The sequence below is a fragment of the Rattus norvegicus genome, chromosome 16 (assembly GCF_021556685.1).
Source record: "Rattus norvegicus strain SHRSP/BbbUtx chromosome 16, alternate assembly SHRSP_T2T, whole genome shotgun sequence".
Taxonomy (NCBI): Eukaryota; Metazoa; Chordata; class Mammalia; order Rodentia; family Muridae; genus Rattus; species Rattus norvegicus.
In genome coordinates, this window is record NC_141549.1 from 51,492,470 (window position 1) to 51,511,654 (window position 19,185).

The following is a 19,185-nucleotide window of genomic DNA, read 5'->3' on the forward strand; positions in this document are numbered from 1 at the left end:
TTATGAAGTGGAAAAGCCCACTGAGGAGTAAATGTAATAATCCTTTCCTGCATGCAAACATTAATAAACATTAACAGTTGAGGAAACTTCATGACCACGTGCATAGGAATAAACAGAAGAGTAAATAGGAAGTGTCTAAAGGAAAAGGAAAGAGAAAGCCGAAAGTTTTGTCCCGAATTCCAAGAATAAATGTTTTTGTAAAAAGCTATTTTATATCCCCAGTGTGACTCTCTTAATAAATTTTCATGTTTCCACCAGATGAAAATGAAGAATGACACCGAGTTTTAAAATATTCATATATTCATTTAGTCAACAAATGTTTCTCATGTGCCGCACACCTCAGGATTCAGCACCCAAGGAACCGCTCTTGAACACATATCTCTCAGAAGACAGACCCACTCTTTCTCGCATGCATATGAGGTAGAGACGTCTGTCTGTGGGAAATCAGAGTGGCATCCGCTAGGATTTGAAGTTCATGCCCAAAGTTTGCTAAACAGTATGGAAAGTTTTTGATGATATGTATTTGGAAGTCATGGGTAAACTCAGAGAACTTTCAGAAGCCATGAACTAAGGACCTACAAACAAACAAACAAACAACAAACAGAAGAAACGAATAAAGCTTGTAAATTAGGATGCAACTCAGGCGGGAGAAGCCAGTGCGGAGAGTGGGAGTCATGTTTATGAATGTTGGGAAAATAAAGACAGGCATTGACCTGAGCAGCCAGACGGTTTCCAGCTAGGATAGCTGGTAAGAGAACATTTTTTTTTCAAATTATTATTTTATCCTATATGTGTGTACACTGTCTTCAGACTCAACAGCAGAGGGCATCCGATCCCATTACAGATGGTTGTGAGCCACCATGTGGTTGCTGGGAATTGAACTCAGGCCCTCTGGAAGAGCAGTCAGTGCTCCTAACCGCTGAGCCATCTGTCCAGCCCTGGTATGAACAGCTTTGTGTCTGAGTAGAGCAACTGGGTATCTGCCTGTTGACCCAAGGACACGGTGGGTGAAAACTGGGACAGTAGGTAAAGTAATTTTTTTAAAGTCACTTATAAAACATGTTGTTCCTTTAGTAGTGATAGGAAGTAGAGTGCTCTAGGAACCACAGAACCATGTGTGGTGAGGGACCTGGAAGAGCTTCTCCTTGTCATGTCCTCTTTAACTGTGTAAACATTTAATAAGGACACATGCGGTTACCTTTGTGACCGCAGACTTTAGGCATGTTTCTTTCCTAGCGCCATATACACTAGATCCTTCTTTCTTTTCGAGAGTCTCATATAATTACATTTTCCCTCTCTTTCCTTCCCTCCCTCTATGCCCTCTGATACACCTCTCCTTGTTCATTTCCAAATGTATGCTCTCCTTTTGTATTAACTGTAATTTCATAAATGTATAATGTATGTATAATTTTACATGTATATGTGCTCATACATGTATATTCCTAAATGTAGCCTACTCAGTCTGTAAAGTTACTGATATGGATGCTTTGAAGGCCGGCCATTTGGTGTTGGATAACCAATTGGTGTGCTCTTCACCGGAAAAGACTGTTTCCCCAGCTCTCAGCATTCCTTAGCTGCCTGTAGTTCTTTGTGCCGAGAGGAGACCTCCTGGGCTTTCTCCACCCACTGTGCTACATGTCTGCTGGTGTGTGCCTTGGTCAGTTCATGCTTAGGCAGTTCACTGGGGAGGCTTATAGGTGTGGCTTCCTGATATTACGACACTTACATTTTCCTTTCTTAACTGAAGAATGTTAAAGTTATCTCTTCTGAAAATGGTAAACATCATTCAAAAACCAGAGCTATACAAACTGATGGCTAAAAATCGTCTTTCCGTATATACGATCAATTCATACATGGTGAGCGTCTCAACTCTGTAATGAAATAGAAATTTTTGTGATTCTATGGAGTCAATTGGACACCAAGAGTAGTCTAGATGAAAATAAGAATTGTTTCCTGACTTAATGGATTTATAAAAGTAAGATAAAATACACAGAATTTATGTTTAGAAACTCATCTATAGTATTAACTGGAAACAGATTCCTTAATTTTCTTCTCTTTTCTCTTCCTTCCTTCCTTCCTTCCTTCCTTCCTTCCTTCCTTCCTTCCTTCCCTCCCTCCCTCCCCCATCCCTCCCTCCCTCCCTCCCTCCTTTCTTTTCTTTCTTTCTTTCTTTCTTTCTTTCTTTCTTTCTTTCTTTCTTTCTTTCTTTCTTTCTTTCTTGTTTTGAGACAAGGTTTCTCTGTGTAGTCCTAGCTGTCCTGGAACTCACTCCATAGATTCAGAGAACTCACAGAGATCCACCTGCCTCTGTCTCCCAAGTGCAATTGCTGGGATTAAAGGCGTGCACCCCCACTGTCCGGTTCTCATTTTCTTCCTATTTTGGAGAGAGTTCTCAACAGACAGATATAGGTAGAATGTGCTTTGACTGAGGCACAGAAGCCCTGGGGACTACTTGCTTCCATTTCAAATTCAGCAGTCTTCCTGTGATTGCAAGGAATTCACGAAAAGAAAGGCTCCTTAGGTGGTAATTCAGTCTAGTGTCTGTCTGTCTGTCTGTCTGTCTGTCTGTCTGTCTGTCTGTCTGTCTCCTTCCCTCTCTCCCTGATCCCAACATTTAACATGGAGCTGATACCCCTTCAGTTCGTGTTGCCCAGATGAAACGCAGTATTGGAAAGCTCATACAACCTCACCAGGGAGAGAAAAGTAGTTGAATCGTTATTGGGAAATCAGGAAAATAATTGAAAATGGAGAACTCTGGTCCATTAATCGGGAGGTTCCTTGTATAGCCAATGAGCTTTGGTATCCAATTTAATGAAAGATGCTTTTTTCCCCCTACTTTTCCAGAGCAGAAAAATTAATTGGTAGCTATAATTTAAATTTGGTTTCCTTTTAATTGAAAGTATGTCTAAAGGGATGGGAAAAATTCTTTCCACTCATTTTCCTCTCTCAATTTCTTTTTTTTTTAAGAGAAAAGTTTTATTATTCCAAGTATTGACATTTTCATTATTTTAATTGGGATATTTAATTTATTATACATTGTCTCTTAGTAGAGGGAGAAAGAAAACCTTTAAAGGCAGAAGAACGGTTCAGTGAAGAACGGGTTCGGTGAACTTGCAGTCTGTTCTCCGGGTGAGGATTCGATCCACGCAGGGGGAACCGGCCTGGGGCAGCGCTGGAGCAAATGCAGTTTCGGGCAGCTAACGTGGTCATAATAGATTTTATATTTTTTTCTGTGTTAGGTATTAATTTTGTTGGAGTTCCTCCACAGCCCACTGTGGGCGTTTGTGTGTGTTTTTAAAGGATTTTGTTGGCAGGTGGTCAGCCTTGGTGCCACATTGAAAGCCTGCTTACTTACGTACTTGAAGCAAGCCCAGGTTTTATCGTAATCACCTCAGGTCTCAGCCTAACTTAGAAAAATGTCTATATGCTAGAGACATAGACATGTTTGCAAATGCTTTCAGTACGGGGGGGGGGGGTTGTTTTTTGTTTGTTTTGGTTTTTGGTTTTTTTTGTTTGTTTTGGTTTTTGGTTTTTTTGTTTGTTTGGGTTTTTTGTTTTGTTTTGTTTTTTGTTTTTTTCTGTTACTCCCCTGCATAATTCTAAATTCAACACAAAATCCCAGTGTTCCTTCTGACAGGTCACCAGAGCAAATTAAGCAGGCCCATAGGCTTGTAGCCTATTTAAACATCTGAAAATGACTTAGAAGGCGGCCCCACTCCTTTCCTTCTGCTGAGAGCCTCACAACACAGGAAAGCATGCAGTTGTTTGTGAGCTTCTCCTCTGGTATGAAGGGACAGGATGGCGGAAGGCTTTTGCCCATTGAGAATGATTGCATCCTCCAGCAATCTGGATTTCCCTTCTTGAGGGTACTGTGGAAGGCACCAGCCTCCTTGGTTTCCTGAAAGCTGAAATTTGAAAAACCAGTTACTCATTTCTTTCTCCCCCTCCCCAATCCTTTCCTCCTTCTCTCTCTCTCTTTAAAAGGAGATAGAGTCTTAGCTGAGCATGACCTTGAACCCTGTCCCTCTTGCTTCTGCCTCCTGAATGGTGTGAACAGAGGCAAGCCCCTGTCGCACTCCCTGTGCCTGTGATGGGGATGGAACCCGTGGCATCCTGGATGTTAGGCAAGCAATATACCATCTGAGCACCCCAGCTGTTTGAATCACATTCCAAAGGAGATTACCAGTGTGCTGTATGCCTTTTGTATGTCATATGCACTGGGGGGCACTGAGCAGCCTTGGTGGGTCTGAGAGGAGGGTCTTGAATACCCAGGTGAAATCACCTCCTACCACTCATGATAAAGTGCAACACCACACCCTCAACCACTTACAGCAAACATGACTCATTTGCTCAAAATTAATTTATTAATTAATAATTAATAACATTAATCAATATTATATTTTGCGGTTTAGTTATAATTAATGATGCTTTATTTGGTGAGCTACAACTTAAGAAATGTAGGTGGTAAGTAGAATTTCCTAAACTCACAACCTCTTCATGCACAAAAGACCTGCCTTGTAGAGGGTGTGGTTTCAGGTGGTTTGTGATTAATGATTAACACACTTGAGAGACAGTATAGTACTTAAATAAAAATACATTTTTAAACATTTCGTTTTGAGTTAGACCATTATCATCTACTGTCCTGTGCGTTATGGGGGTGCATTCTCTGCTCTCTGTGGTTCAGGGTCATTGCTTTCCAAATGGAGACGGTGGGACTTAGCCTCACAGGTTTGTAGTGTGGCTGAGGCTACAGGTGTAGTTCATTTGTGAAAGTGAAAGGACTTTCGAACGGGCTTGTCTATCATGTGGGGAGCCCTGGCGTTAATTCCCAGTGCCTTATAAAACCAGGTATGATGAAGACCCACGCCTGTGATCCAGGCACTTAGAAGGTGCAGGCAGTGGGATCAAGAGTTCGAGGTCATCTTTAAGCAAGAGCCATCTACAGGAGACCCAGTCATAAAAATTCAGAAGGGGCTTGAGGGGGAAGGGAGGGAGGGAGAAGGAAGGAAGAGAGGGGCATTGATAAGCATTACTCTTAACCCTTAAAGGTGAAAATGTCAGGAATTAACCACTTTGTAAGTTTTAATTATTGTTAATATTGCTTAAAATTATACTATTTAATGTGCATTGGGAGGGGGTGCTCTTCTCTCAAAACGACCTGAATTTTTTCTGCTTTTTGCAAGTTTTGCAGTTTAACAGTTAATGACAGCAATTCTGAGGAGCTTAAACATTTAACCCATGGGCAAGGCATGCAGGCTTTTGTTCAATAATTTATATATTTTTGGTACTTTTTTTCTGCAGCAGAGACCCTTCAAAAACATTCCTGTGTTTTATGAATTCAGTGCAACTCTCTCTAATAATTATAACCACCCCATAGGCGGGAGCTACATTTTGTAATTGCTTCATCCTACAAGGCAAAGGATCATGTTTTAATACGTAATAGATATCAGCTACTAAATAAATACAAGGCTGGTTCACCCATCCGTAAGCGACACAACTCAAACTGCTGTGCCTTTAAGAATCCCAAATGTCTCTGAGATTTGTGGCAACTGAGAACATCCAGATAACCAAGTTTTATTCTTCAAGATAGATGTCATCAATTTCTACTGCCTCACCAAAAAATGATGTGGGCCTGAAATAGGTCTTTCCTTATAAATTTTACAACCAGTTCCTGCCAGGCCAGGGAGAAATCATTGCTTTCAAAACACTGTTAGTCTCGGTGGCTTCTATAGTGAGTCAAGCAGTGTGGCAGTAGCCACACCCATGGAGCAGTATAATAGAGTTAAAGGACTGTGCTCTCGCAATGCTCATGTTAACTCCGCCCCAAATCCACAGCTGGGCGTTCTCTTGTTTTACATCTAATTTCTTAGAACACTTGTGTGTTTCTTTTCTAAATATTGTAACAATTTTATTAGCTGCGGAATGTTTTATTGAAACAGTTTGAAAAGGAAAAGGTTAGACTTACTAACCCATTTCTTCAAAACAACTTTGTGATCCTTTTCTTTTGTCTTTGGGCTTCCAATTTTCCTCACAGAGGTATGATTCTGTATCTTGTCCTGAGAAAAATTAAGCCTTCTAAAATCTCCACCGCCCCCCTTAGTCTCTCTACGTTAGTTTCTCAGGTTAGAGAAAATCCAATTCTTCACCTATACAGACCTGCAAATTTCCAACTCCAAATATTTCATTCCAAAAGTCAATATTGGTAGGAATGAAATGTATTTTATGGGAGTAAGGCAAGCTTTTCAGCTGAGTCCTTTATATGATTTTAATTCTCAAGCCCACGCTAGCTGGAGACTGCTAGTGTCTTCAAGGTGAGAATTTTTGTATTAAGTCCCGAAAATAAACTTTAGAAATTGCTGAGCAAAACACACCTGATTCACACATTCAAGTTAGGTTTAATTTGAAACGGCTTTCAAGGACCCCTTTCTCTGATCCCCTTGGGGGTCCTTCAAAAACCAGGTGTCTGGGATTGTCTCCAGCCTGCTCTAAAAGCACCTTAGGCTCTGGGAGAGTATTTGAGCACTGCCTTTTATTTTCCAGTGCTTATTTACATAATGCCTGCTCATTTAAACTCCTCAGAACACGTGGCCAAGATGAACCCACACCCGCATAGGTCTCCAGGCATGGCCTTGTGTTTGTGTTGAATTGATTTCCAAATATCCTTCAAGATGACTTGGGGGTGTGGTGGAGTACTGAAGAGGCATTTCTTCATTCAACTACCACCTCCTTAAAGGCAATTTAAGAATAGTGCTGTGTTATTTATAACAACAGACGATCAGACAAAAACAATTTAAATCAATATTTTATTAATCATTCCAGGCGCATGGAACATACTATGGTAACGTTTGCCATCGAATAACACCGTGTCTTACGAACCTCAAAATCATCTCTGCTCTGAAACTGGCCCTCCTCTCTCACAGAATGCATTCATTCACTTAATCTGCTGATTCAACTTTCCAGTTCAAAAAGCATCTCTCTTTGTGGGTGTATGGATGAACTAAGTTTTTCCATGCGCCTTTTGTTTTCTAAATATTTGTTGCTTTTGATGCAGTAAGTCAGACGTAATATTAGAGCCGAGGTGTTGACTTAATTTTGGACTTCCTCATGAATTTTGAAGATATTTGTGTCTTCATCAAGACACCGCAATCTGGGTTCTTTGTTCAGAGTCCACTTTTAATCCGACTCCTTGCTCCTTCTTGGGAGGTTGGCTAGCGTGAGTCGATGCCCTTACCTCCATCACAGCTGGCCTGGAGTAGTTGCTTAAGTGTTTGTTGACTGACCGTCCTTAATGATCACTGCTGTATACATTGTAGCAATCTGAAGGAAATGTACTTTCTGTGTACAAGTAACCACACAAAGCCTTTTCTTCTTAAAAGACTTGAGCTGTGAATCAGGAACATAACCTATGGCTTTGAAAACCTTGCCTCCGTTTGTACTTCCTTAATGGTCCTCTTCCCAGGTTTCTACCCAGGGACTTGGAGATGCGGCTGAGTAGTTAGGGATTTACGGAGGATGATACTTGCAGCCATGTGTCTGCATACTAGCCGCCATGATTTCCCACGGCTGGAGTGACTGTGAAGCTTAGCAGCCATACTTTACTCAGCTGTTACAACTCTGTCTTTGACACCCATGAGGTACGCCATGCTAGCTAGATCGTCATAAAGTCAATCTTTCTGAACAAATGACCAGGTCCTTATAGTTTCAATATGACTACATATGAAAAGGTATAAATTAGAAAATTATAGATAATAGAGCACAAATTATTTTACGGTTCTTGTTAATAGTCATTTTCCCTATGTGTTTTAGTGGGACCTCTATTTCTTAAACAATATTTACTTTTGCTTTCTTTTACTTTACTAAAACATTATTGGTCTTCTCCTTAACAAATCATATCAAGTCAACAAAATGTCCTCCCTCCCTCCTCTTTTCCCTCCTCCTCTCCCTCCTCCCTTCCTCCCAGCCTCCCTTCCTCCCAGCCTCCTTTTCTCTCCTCCTCTCTCCCTCCCTCTCCTTCCCTTCTCTCCTCCTTCCTTTTCTCTCCTCCTCCCTTCCTCCCTCCTTTTCCCCCTCTTTCCTTTCTCCCTCTTCCCCTCCCTCTTCCCTCCCTCCCTCCTTTTCTCTCACTGCCTTTCCTTCTTTCCTACCTTCCAATCACCTAAATCCAAAGTATCTTTTGATTCATTTTAAAGTTTTTTAAAATGATATCCTAGTTTTCTCTGACTCAGATGACGTGAGAGTCTGTTCGGGATGCTTGAACTCAAAACCCAGCAGCAAAATACAGCAAGAAAATGTTCTGGCTTTAAGCAAATACAAAAACTTTTTTTAAAAACCATGACGATGCATCATCCTGCAAACATAAAGTGCATAAGACTGTGTCTTGACTAAAGAATGTCTTTGCTTGAATTTGAAGCCAACAATATGAAACTTTAAGAAACTCAAATCCTGCTATGACTTCTAAACTAACACTCTTAAGAGGCATTTGACTGTGTCTGGATGTGAGGGCAAATGTTCCTCATATCTCTGCTGAAAGGTAGGGCCCTCCTCTGGGAGTCTAATTGTTGTCTCTTTGTGGCAGTCACCAGGCTCAACTTAACAAAGCCAGCATTAGAGAGGAGATCAGAACTAAGCCTCTGAGACGCTTAGACTTTGACCACCTTTTCTTAAAGCTAAACAAACCTGTTAATGAAAAAACCATGTAGCAAAAGGTGAGATTCAAGAAGCAAGTTCTCATCACAAAACAAAATCCAATAATTTGATGCCGTAGTAAGCGTTTATTTAACAAGGAAAACAGTTTAGAAGATTTCAACAGAACCAGTTAATCACTTTGGTTAAGACTTACTTCATTCACGTGTGGATGACTCACAGGAGGACAAGAATGTTCCTAAGGGTTTCCTATCACAGGGGGTTAAATGTGAAATTATAGTTCAGTCACCAGCAACATTTCATGGAGAGGGAAAATAAATTGTGGATGCTGCATGATCTAGCTAGTGGATATCGTGTTTTAAAATTTTTATTAGTTACGTATCTGTGTTCCTATTTGAAAGAATTTCATAGTTAGCAAATTCGATGGCTCTAAACCAAAGCTGTGAGCACATGTGTGTGTTCTCAGGGTATAAACTGTTCAGTGACTGAAACCAGGGAATCGCCTCATGAATGAATGGAACTTATTTTCTCATAAGACTGCTATTGGGAACTACTGTCCTGTCTCATTGGATGGCCAAACCCTCCTAAGTTAGCCACCAGTAAGGAGAAGAAACCTGAAGACCGGCTTCTGAAAAGAGCAGGATTTGGAGTCTGACGCCATTTATAGGGAACCCAGTTCTACAGCAATCTCTCTGTTGGTTTGGCAAGTGGCTCTATGAGTACACACACACACACACACACACACACACACACACACACACACACACACACACACACAAGCTTAAAAATAAATAAAACGTAAAAATAAACTCTACTGGTAGAGCTCCAGTTAATTAGGGAACTAACAATTCTCCATTAAGATGATACCATCTCTTGGTCACTTATTTCTAAAGTTGAACTTTTAAATGTCAACATTTGTACTTTGTGAAGAGAAGAACTAAGAAGTTTCAGAGGGTAAAGTCAGGGCACTCAATGTGACAGCAGGTAGTTAGCATCAAGTAATATCATCCCAGAGGGGAGTTTTGCTGCCTTGGGAAGGTAAGGAATGTTGTATATATCCTTTCGGGAGACTGATTTATCAGAAGATTATCTCTACAATGGCAGCAGGATGGATTGGACAACTAAGGTATGGGTTTTTAAGGCATTTATGAGTTTGTTTGCTTAGCTTCTGTTTTCTGAGACAGTGTCTCTGGCCTTGAATTTTTTAGTGGGCGTGCATTTGAATAATGTACACGTATCATGTGTGTGCAGATGCACATGTGTATGTCTGAGCACAGCTGTGTATATGGAGACCACAGATAAACATTGTACGCTATTCCTTAGATGTAGTGACAGGATCTTGTATTGGCCTCTAACTCCTCAACTATACTAGGATGGCCGACTGGCACATCCCAAGGATTCTCTTGTCTCTGATGTCCCTGAGTTGGCCTTGAACTTTAGATTCTCCTCTGAAGGCTCCCAAGAGCTGGATTCAAGGCGGGAGCGATCACACTTGCTGAGGACATGACTCTGAGCGGAGGCGTTCTGATACTAGGCGGGCTCCCCTTTTACCTATGTGTGCTCGCAGGTGAGCATCATGAGCCTGGTCTTCACTCATGTCAAATGCCAGTCTGCCAGAATTGCTGAGAGAGTGAGGTAAGATTGTTTGTGTGGAAAAAGTCAGGTTGTTGGCCATGTTGCACGTTCTTCCTTTTTATAACGATACAAATGCCGCCCACAAACAGCCGATGTATTACGAAGGAAGTCACCCGCACTGTGTTATGATCAGCTCAGAAAACCTCAGGTACAAACCCTTTCCCACCCTTGCATGCAGATTCCTGTAGTAATTAAATTAGTCTAATTAGAAAAAAAAGATTGAACTCAAAAGGTAATCAAATAAGTGTGATGCAGAGTAGAATAAGTTAAAGCTATATGATCATGATGCATTGCATTTTAAGATTAGGTTCCATTCCTCAATAGATTAACTGGCTGTTTGGTTTCAGTCAATCGAGCTTTCTGACTAGAGCTTAATATATTCAGGTAACCTTATTTGACTTCCAGTCGGTAATTATTTTCCCTACAAAATCAAGTTATTGCAAAGATAGCTTTGTATATTCTGAAATCATAATTCATCAAAAAGTGTAGTTTCAAGAGTTTTCATATATAAACATTTTTATTAACATTAAGGACTCACTGATTTCTTTTTTAAAGCAATCGTGTAGTCAGATTTCTAACTAAAATCTAAGGAGAAGGAGTTCTCTGTTATTTGATTTTATAGATATCATATATATATATGTGATATATATATAGATATCATATATATATTGCTTTAAGAGATTGTTTTGCCAGGAGGTGGTGGTGCACACCTTTAATCCCAGCACTCAGGAGGCAGAGACAAGTGGATCTCTGAGTTTGACTCCAACCTGGTTTACAGAGCGAGTTCCAGACTCTGTCTCAAAACCAAACAGAATGTATTTTAAAACACAGTGGCACTAAAAATGTGGAATTTGAGCTAGCTGTTCGGCTAATTTGCTTTTGTGTTACATAGTAAAGTAGGTTCAAAGCGAATGAGGAGAACATGTCCATTGTTCTGTCTAGAAGAAATATCCATCAACTCCATGAGAATATTACATGAACAGTTTAAATCACATTAACAACTTTTAAAAGGTATAAATCTGTGGATAACTACGGATGAAATGAAGCTTCTGAAGACTAGAAGCGCGTTTTAGAGGAAACTCTCCTAGAATTCTCCAGGAAATCTCAAAGGCCGCCAACACAGAATGCAGCCTGGAGACATCACAACATTTCAACCTGCTACTGAAAGCATTTCGTGTGCCAGAAGGATGGAGATAGAGTTCCTTGTCCACACTGCTCCCTCCAGGAAAGGACCTTGATTTCAGCCCATTAATATGCGGTTGCAGAACCAAGGGCCACTTTGGTAGCGATAAGTTCTCCCGCCATGAGCTCAGGGGAAGTCCCCCAGAAAGATAAGGAGCAGATTGGGGGGACAATTCTCTTCCGTTCTTTGCTAGTTATTCCAGCCGAAGTTCACCATCCTGAGAGGGCAGATAACATGTGTCCATTTTTTTATCAGCATTTTCATTTTGTCCCGAGTCCTGAACTATATGCAGAACTATGCCATGTGGAAGCTTGCCGAGATTGGGGAAGGTATTTCAGAAAAAAGCAGCAAATCTTCCCTGGCCCCTATTAATACATTCATGCCATATAGATTATTTTTATATGTTTTTTTATTTCTTCGCTTACTTATTCTATTTGGTCTTTTAGTGCAGAATAAATGACAAGCCTTTAAATAGCCTTAAATGCCTGAGTTTAGTCAAGTTATAATCATAGTCTTTATTAAAACTTCAAATGTTCCTTGATATATATGTATATGTATGTATGTATGTATATTTATAGACCCAGTAGTTATGTTTTCATCTTGATACAGGAAGCGGCAGTTCTGTCTGCTTTATTATTCTAAAATAAATGTTTTATGGATTGCATAAAGTGCTGACCAGCGGTCTGAACTTCTGAACCTGATGGAGTTCAATATCAAAAGAACTGGTCTGAAATTACAGCAAAAGTGCTTTAGGTTAGACAAGTAGAATATTTTTGTGCAACAAAGATTTTTTTAAAAGCAGGCTGCACTGGAAGGTTATTATAAGTTCATTCCCAGTAGGTCCTAAGACCAAAATTTCTGGGATAGAAGTTAATCAACTCCTTTTATTGAGTATGCAAATCACTTTTCTGGGCATCTGGAGACTTACAGGGGATGCTTCCTTCTTTAAAGAGTTTACCATTTGATGTAGAAACAAGATAAAATCATATGGAACCCCTCCCGAAAAGTCTCTAAAAATTGCTATAGTGTTTCTGATGTAAGGACAATGAAACTTCACTTGAGAATGCTGTAGGCGTAGGCAGACGGAGAAACATAGGTGGTTATGTTCTTTTTATGAAGTGGGTTTCCCATTGCTCTGTTGCTCAAAAACTAAATGAACTTCAGGACCTAACCAGACCTTGTCACTCTGAACACAACCAAGTCCGTTTTGTTACTGGTTCCACATAACCCAGCCTGTATGTTTACGATGAGCTGCAGATTAAAGTCAGCTAGTTAGCGCTCACGGAGAGAACGCGAGACCGTCTGAACAGGAAGATGAGTCTCATTTTCTTTCTTGAGCTAAAATTATTTTGTCACAGTCATGTGAAAAACATCTATTTTATTCAGACTTTTGGATGGAAGACAGAAGCTGTCTAAAGGAGGCTTGTTCTATCGGCTTCGGTATGCTCTCATTTCCTTTGCTTTATCTAAGGAGTTGTCTGTGGTACGTAACCGATTTTCTCAGTCCCATTAACTTTAGTACTGTCTCTGGCTTCCGGTCAGCACTTGAACAAAGTTTGAAGTGATGGCCCTGTAGTCTAAGCCGGCTTCCTTTGAATGCTTACCATTGTCTAAGCCGGAGTTATTTTTCATATGCTCACAGCGATCTGCTATTTAGCCTGATTTAGGAAGGTGATCAAAGGTAGGGTGAATCACCCTGGATTTTGGGCTTTCCCCATTGTAAGTTCAGTATTTGAGCAAAGAACTTAGAAAGGAAAAGAAATAAATAAGAGAATCCATTCTTACCTAGGCAACAAAGACCTTTTAGCCGTTGCCATCTTGTTAGTCTTTCTGAGGAGTCTCGCTAGACAGCAGGCTCATCAGTTCTAATCCCACCATTACCCTTTCTAACAGCTCTTTAAGCCTTGTGTCTTCAAAGCAAAGTGAACAGCCCAGAGCCCTGTACGCGTTTGGTCCCACCACTCAGTGCAAGAGGCTGAGACAAAATGATGCCAACTGACTTTAAGGCAATTTCCTTTTCTCTGTGGAAATGTCTGCTTCTCATATTGAATTGATTCACAGAGTGAAACCTGACCTCTTGTTACAGTGCATACACTCTGCCATGTGGACAAGTAATTCAAAATGAAATACAAGTTGTATTTAGAAAATACAAAACTCTGGCTATAGTGTGTCCGGCTTATTGTGAAAACAAAGCCTGCTTTTCTACTAAGAGGGCTGCATTTACCAATGTGTTAGATTTTCCTGCTCATTGTAAGATAATTAAAGTAATGGATTCTTACTTGGAGTATGCTGTAAGCTTATAGTTGGCTTTCATCTATATATGCTGAAATGGGAAAATTATGCAATTAATTAAAAGTAAAAAAAATCCCCTCTGTGTTAAATAGTGTTTTTGACCTCAAGTATTAAAGTATTGGGTTCGTGTCTCTGATTTCTTTCATGTGTGTGCACACCCATGTGAGTGTGTATCCATGTGTCTCACTCTGTGTGTGCATGTCCATGTGTGTCTGTGCATGTGTGCCTCTGTGTGTGTGTGTGTGTGTGTGTGTGTGTGTGTGTGTGTGTGTGTACAAAGTTGATCCACTGGAGATGAAACATTTATTCTTAACTTTTATCACTATTTATTCTTGACAAAGTAGGTAGGGAAAGTTATTGGGTTTGAAAGAAGGAATTGAAACTCTTTGGATGAAAAGTACATAATTTATTTTTAAAATGTGTGTGCATCTTATTCATTATTGTCACTATCCCATTTCAACAGTGGCTTCTAACAGGCATATGCCAATGCTGTTGGATTCATCTTGCGGAACAGTGGGTGCGTGTGTTTAGTGACAGAGAATTATATTTAGTTGCTGAAGGTGATGTCACTAGGACCTCTGCCTCCATCACTGTTAGTCAACGGGAAGTGCCTCCGAGCTGTGTCTGTCCTCGTGATAAATGGGTCCCAACCGTTGACTGAGTGACATTGGTCACTGCGTTTGTCTCCTGATTTAGAAGCTCATCCGCTTGGATACCCCGGGTTGGATAAACAGTAGCATATCTCATGCAGACTACATGTGTCTATATAGAATTCTACCTCGTTGAACGATTCGTGTGAGACATCGTTCCTCTTTAGATCGGGAAGCATCCAGGCAGCTGGCGTGAGGGTAGAGGTGGGAGTGTTGGCAGAGATGTTGTCTCTGTTCCAGATCTTTAATAAATGCGACTAGTTGAGTTTGTGCTTTCCCTGATTTTTTTTAAACAGTGAAGCAGATCTAGTGTAAAAAGAAAGGTTGTTTGGTTATATTATTTAATTAAGCGGAGTTTCCTTTCTTGTTCTTTGAAAAGAAAAGCAACTAGTCAAAGCATACAAATAAAAAGAGATTAAAATAAAGGCCCAGAAACTGTGCGGAGGCCATAAGGCAATCTCATTAATTCTTGATATCTCAAAGAGAAACAAAATCTTAATGTGAGGAAAATACACGCGTGGGCCCCTTGAAGAAAAGCGCATTCAAAATTCATGCCGGCTTTCAACACACTTATCGCCTAATTATAAGTCAGTGCAAGACTAGTGGCAGAACTGGTCGGTCGCGTTATTTCTTAGTGGCAGATGCTTCTGCAGATCACTACTGCGGCGAAGCTGGTGATGTCTTTCAAAGGTAATCCTTTCACATGTCTGCACCGTTGTGCAGGCGGGCAGAAGTATTTGCCAGCTCTCCTCTAACGAAGACCACACAGCTAATGCAAAAGTTCCCTTCTTAAAAATGCCCCTGCCGCCCTCCTGCGTTTTATTTATTTACTTTTTGATGCGTAGTGCTCAGAAATGGGCTCCCTCATTTTATGAAGGCGCTGCTCAGAATGCAGGAGCCATAAAAGGAAAGAATTCTTTGCTTGAACAGAAATTAATTAGGAAAAAAGTGAGGAAGGAACCAGAGGCTCTTAAGTCGGTGGCTTTAAAAAACATTCTAACAGCTGTAATATGAGAGAACAGACTAACACATTTTTTAATATAATTATATGAGAAAGACATTTTTATATTTCCCTCTTCTAGCATAAAAAGAGGTTTTTGTCAAGCTGTAACAATTTATTCCTTATGGAAACTGCTGTATTATTGTCTGATGGCCATTTTAGATCCATAAAACGAAATGGATTAAAGAAAATTAAACAGTATTTTTAAGTGTCTACAGCTTGTGGTATGTTAACAACAATGTATGGGAAACAGTACCAGAGATGAAGCACCACAGATTGAGTTCAAGTTTCCTAGTCGTTGTGTGTGTGTGGTAAGACCATGCTTACGTATTTCACCCTGGAAGTTCATTTTCATACATAATTCTGAAACTCTCAATAATCTGGGGGGAATAAAAGAAGTTTCCGGCAAATGTAAGCCCGTATCATATGTAAAACTATATGTTATACACAGCATCTGTTTTATTCTGCATGGCATTACAATAAGTACTTTATGACTTTGATCACCAAAAGGAGATTTGTAAGCTGTTAGAAGGGAGCTGCGTTTACGTGTTGCCAAGTGCAGCTTGAAGTTGATAGTGAGTGAGTGTGTGTGTGTGTGTGTGTGTGTGTGTGTGTGTGTGTTCACATGTGGTGTATAGGTATACATGTGTGCTTGCCTGCGTAGGGAGACCAGAGATGTCACCCTCAGTGTGTCTTCCTTGGGTGTCATCCTCAGGACCATAGCCACCCTCTAAGCAACAAAAATCCCTCACTGGCCTGGAGCTCACCAATTGAGCTAGACAGACAGGCCCAGGCATCCAATTCTCTCTGCCTCATTAGTGCCCGGATGCTAAGTGTGTACCACCATACCTGGCTTTTTTAAAACCTTGGTTCTAGGGGTTGAACTCAGATAATCACTGAGCCATCTTCCCAGCTCAAAGTCAATATTTTGAATTGAGTTGATTATGCGTGAGCTATTTCATTCCATGAAATATTATTCAGTAATCTCATAAAGGATAAATGGCATAAAATATTACCCCTCCCCACTGCAAAAAAAAGTCAAGGCCAATGATTTGACTGTGTCAGGTGGTCAAGGTGTGGTAACTAAGTCACTGGGGATAGAAAAGCCTGATATGACAAACAGGAGTCCTCTGATGCCTGGAGTCTCCTCTCAGGCACCTGACCCTGCTGAGTGCTGTAGATAGGCAATGGTGACCTCCTAATGGACTCAAGTCTTTTCTGTCAGCCGTCTCAAAGTGCTGGGCTAATTTTAAGCACCAGCTTAAGTCACATATCCTGCAATAATTTTAATTCTTTGAGCATTTTAGCCAATCACCTCCCCATCTTTCCCTGATCCCCTGTCACCCCTCTAACTTCTACTCAACAATCTGTAAAAAGTTGCCTCCTTAAGTAAAGCAGGGGCAGTTTCTGGCCCAGTCACTAGCTTGCCATTTTGAAGCAAACTTCCTATGGATGTTCTTTGATGGCCATCTCTTTCTTTGACGTACAATAGGGTACTTGTCAAGAGCTGACACGTCTTGTTGTCTATAAAGTCTTAAGTTAATAAAACATCTTTAAGTGCAAAAGAAGTTGCCTTCTATAATGAAGCAGTGATCATATTAGATGCTCACACAGGAAAGCATGCTTTTAAGTAAAAGCTCTAACACAAAGTGGAGGAAAGTATCTAAAGAATGTTTTATATACACCAGCATTTACAGTGAAGCAGCCTGCACTCTCTGTTTTGTCTCTCGCTGATAGAGTGTAACAGGTGACTTTGATGTGCAGTTCTTGGTGGGCTTCGTGCTTGTGCTGGGAGACTGAAACTCTAACCCAGGGAGATTTTTCTGGATTAAGTGGGTCTGATAGCTTGCATGTCACCAGCACATTAGTGATTTACATTGTCATTTTGTACAAGCAATGTTCAATGTGGAACAAAGGCTTCTAATGGGGAGACTAACTCTCAGTGCTACGCTCAGAAAAGAATAGCACAGTCAGAACACTCGTTTAGACGTGTGTGCGCTTGAGATGGTCAAAAGGTGAAGGGAAAACCCTATTGGGAAAGAGAGGTGGACAGTGTCCAGCACATGACCTTGAGATGAGAAGGATGATTCTGAGAGCACATAGTCTGGGTTCATCCCTGAGGCATTTCCAGGCACATTCTGGGTGAGCATGGTTTCCCTTCCCCACTGCACATCTCAAAAGTTGGTGGTCTGGAACACTTCCAAGAGAGCGTAGACGGCAGTGTTTGAAGACGCATGATTAGTCACGCTCATAAATCAGAAAGCCTGTGTGTGTGTCTGTGTGCATGTGTGCATGTGTGTGTGTGCGTGTGTGCGTGTGCGCGTGTGTGGGGGCATGCGTGCATGTGTGTGTGTGTGCATGACTAGTCAGCCTGCCTTCATGACTGTGCTCATATTCCTTACCCATGGCTGGCCCACAGGAGAGGCCAGGCTGAGAACTGAGTTCATCTAAGGTCCTTTCTGTACAGAATTTTCTTAATCCTTAGAACCAAACATGTTGAGTGTGTTCGGCAGGCATCCTCGTCTTTACAAGTAGAGTGTTGTGGATTTCACCATTAAGTTGCTTTTGTGCTTTGTGTTGCTTTTTGGATCCTTAGCATTCTGAGGACCATTCTGTTTTCCTGTAGGAAAGAAATGGTCAAATGACAAATGAAATCAGAAGGTTAACACACATCCTGTCTTGTTTCCCATTGCTTTTTTTCCTCACCTTAATTAATGTGTGTGTGTACACACACATATATATATATATATTTCTTGTTTCTCGACTTTATATATATATATATATATTCTCATTTTAATATATATTAAGATAAGTAGAGATGATTGATAGATGATAGATAGATCGATAGATAGATAAATTAATGTTTTTCTGAAAGTTTAAAGGAAATTAAAAATCATTACCTCATTCTCAGGCTTTTTTTTTGCCACTGGATATTAAATTCTGATAGGATAGAAAAGGCTCAACAAATACACCCAGAATTTGTTGACTCGGATGGAGAGAGTTTGCGCAAGGATTTCTGGTGTGGCTCTGAGCATATGTGTAATTAAGACAGCTAGAGAAACCAGTGTCCACACACCAGCAGATAGTATCTGACAGTATGCAGTGCTCTTAGAGGCACCTTGTCCTTGTCCCCGAGGTCGCTCTGACAGCACCTGTGCATGCACAGGATTCCTGGCCCTTCCTTCGGGGAGCTATAATTGGCCGTTCCCTGAGTACTTTGTTTCATGTGATTCCTAATAGCACAAGGCTGTGACCACGTGTAAATGCAAGTAACCGAAGCCAATAATCCATTTATAACTACACTCTGATGAGATACTTGAGAACTGAATGTGCCTGAAGGGGTCAAGTTTAATGTCAGGATTGTTTTCAAATTCCCCCTCTCTTGTACTGTGTAGGTCTTAACTATGTTCTCACTTAATAAAATTAAGGGTGATTTCTAATTGCTAAAAGGCCACATTTGCCCATACGAGACACACACACACACACACACACACACACACACACACACACACACACACACACACAAATGGGGGCATTTAAGTGTCTCAAATCTTTGTGTCAGAATGGAGAAAGGATGCTTTTACTATGGCCTCTTGAATTTCGAGATCACGTTTTATTTTCACTCGCCCGATAGATGAGGTGTAAAGCTACTTACCTGTCTACTGTGCACTTCCTCTCTGCTGAATCTTACTCTACGAATCACAGATCCCCACCCTCACACTCTAGCCAGAGCTTTAGCACCGCGTGACACGGCAGAAGGACTTTAGGAGTTAACGTTATTC

General features: G+C 40.8%; 2 protein-coding genes across 7 annotated transcripts in view; both read left to right on the top strand.

Moving 5' to 3' along the window:
- Positions 1-19,185, top strand: part of Erich1 (glutamate-rich 1) — a gene marked incomplete at its 5' end in the record, with an annotated part of 52,793,804 nt that overhangs the window by 20,621,910 nt on the left and 32,152,709 nt on the right.
- Positions 1-19,185, top strand: part of Tenm3 (teneurin transmembrane protein 3) — a 612,494-nt gene that overhangs the window by 27,315 nt on the left and 565,994 nt on the right. The gene's annotated exons all lie outside the window — the stretch shown is intronic.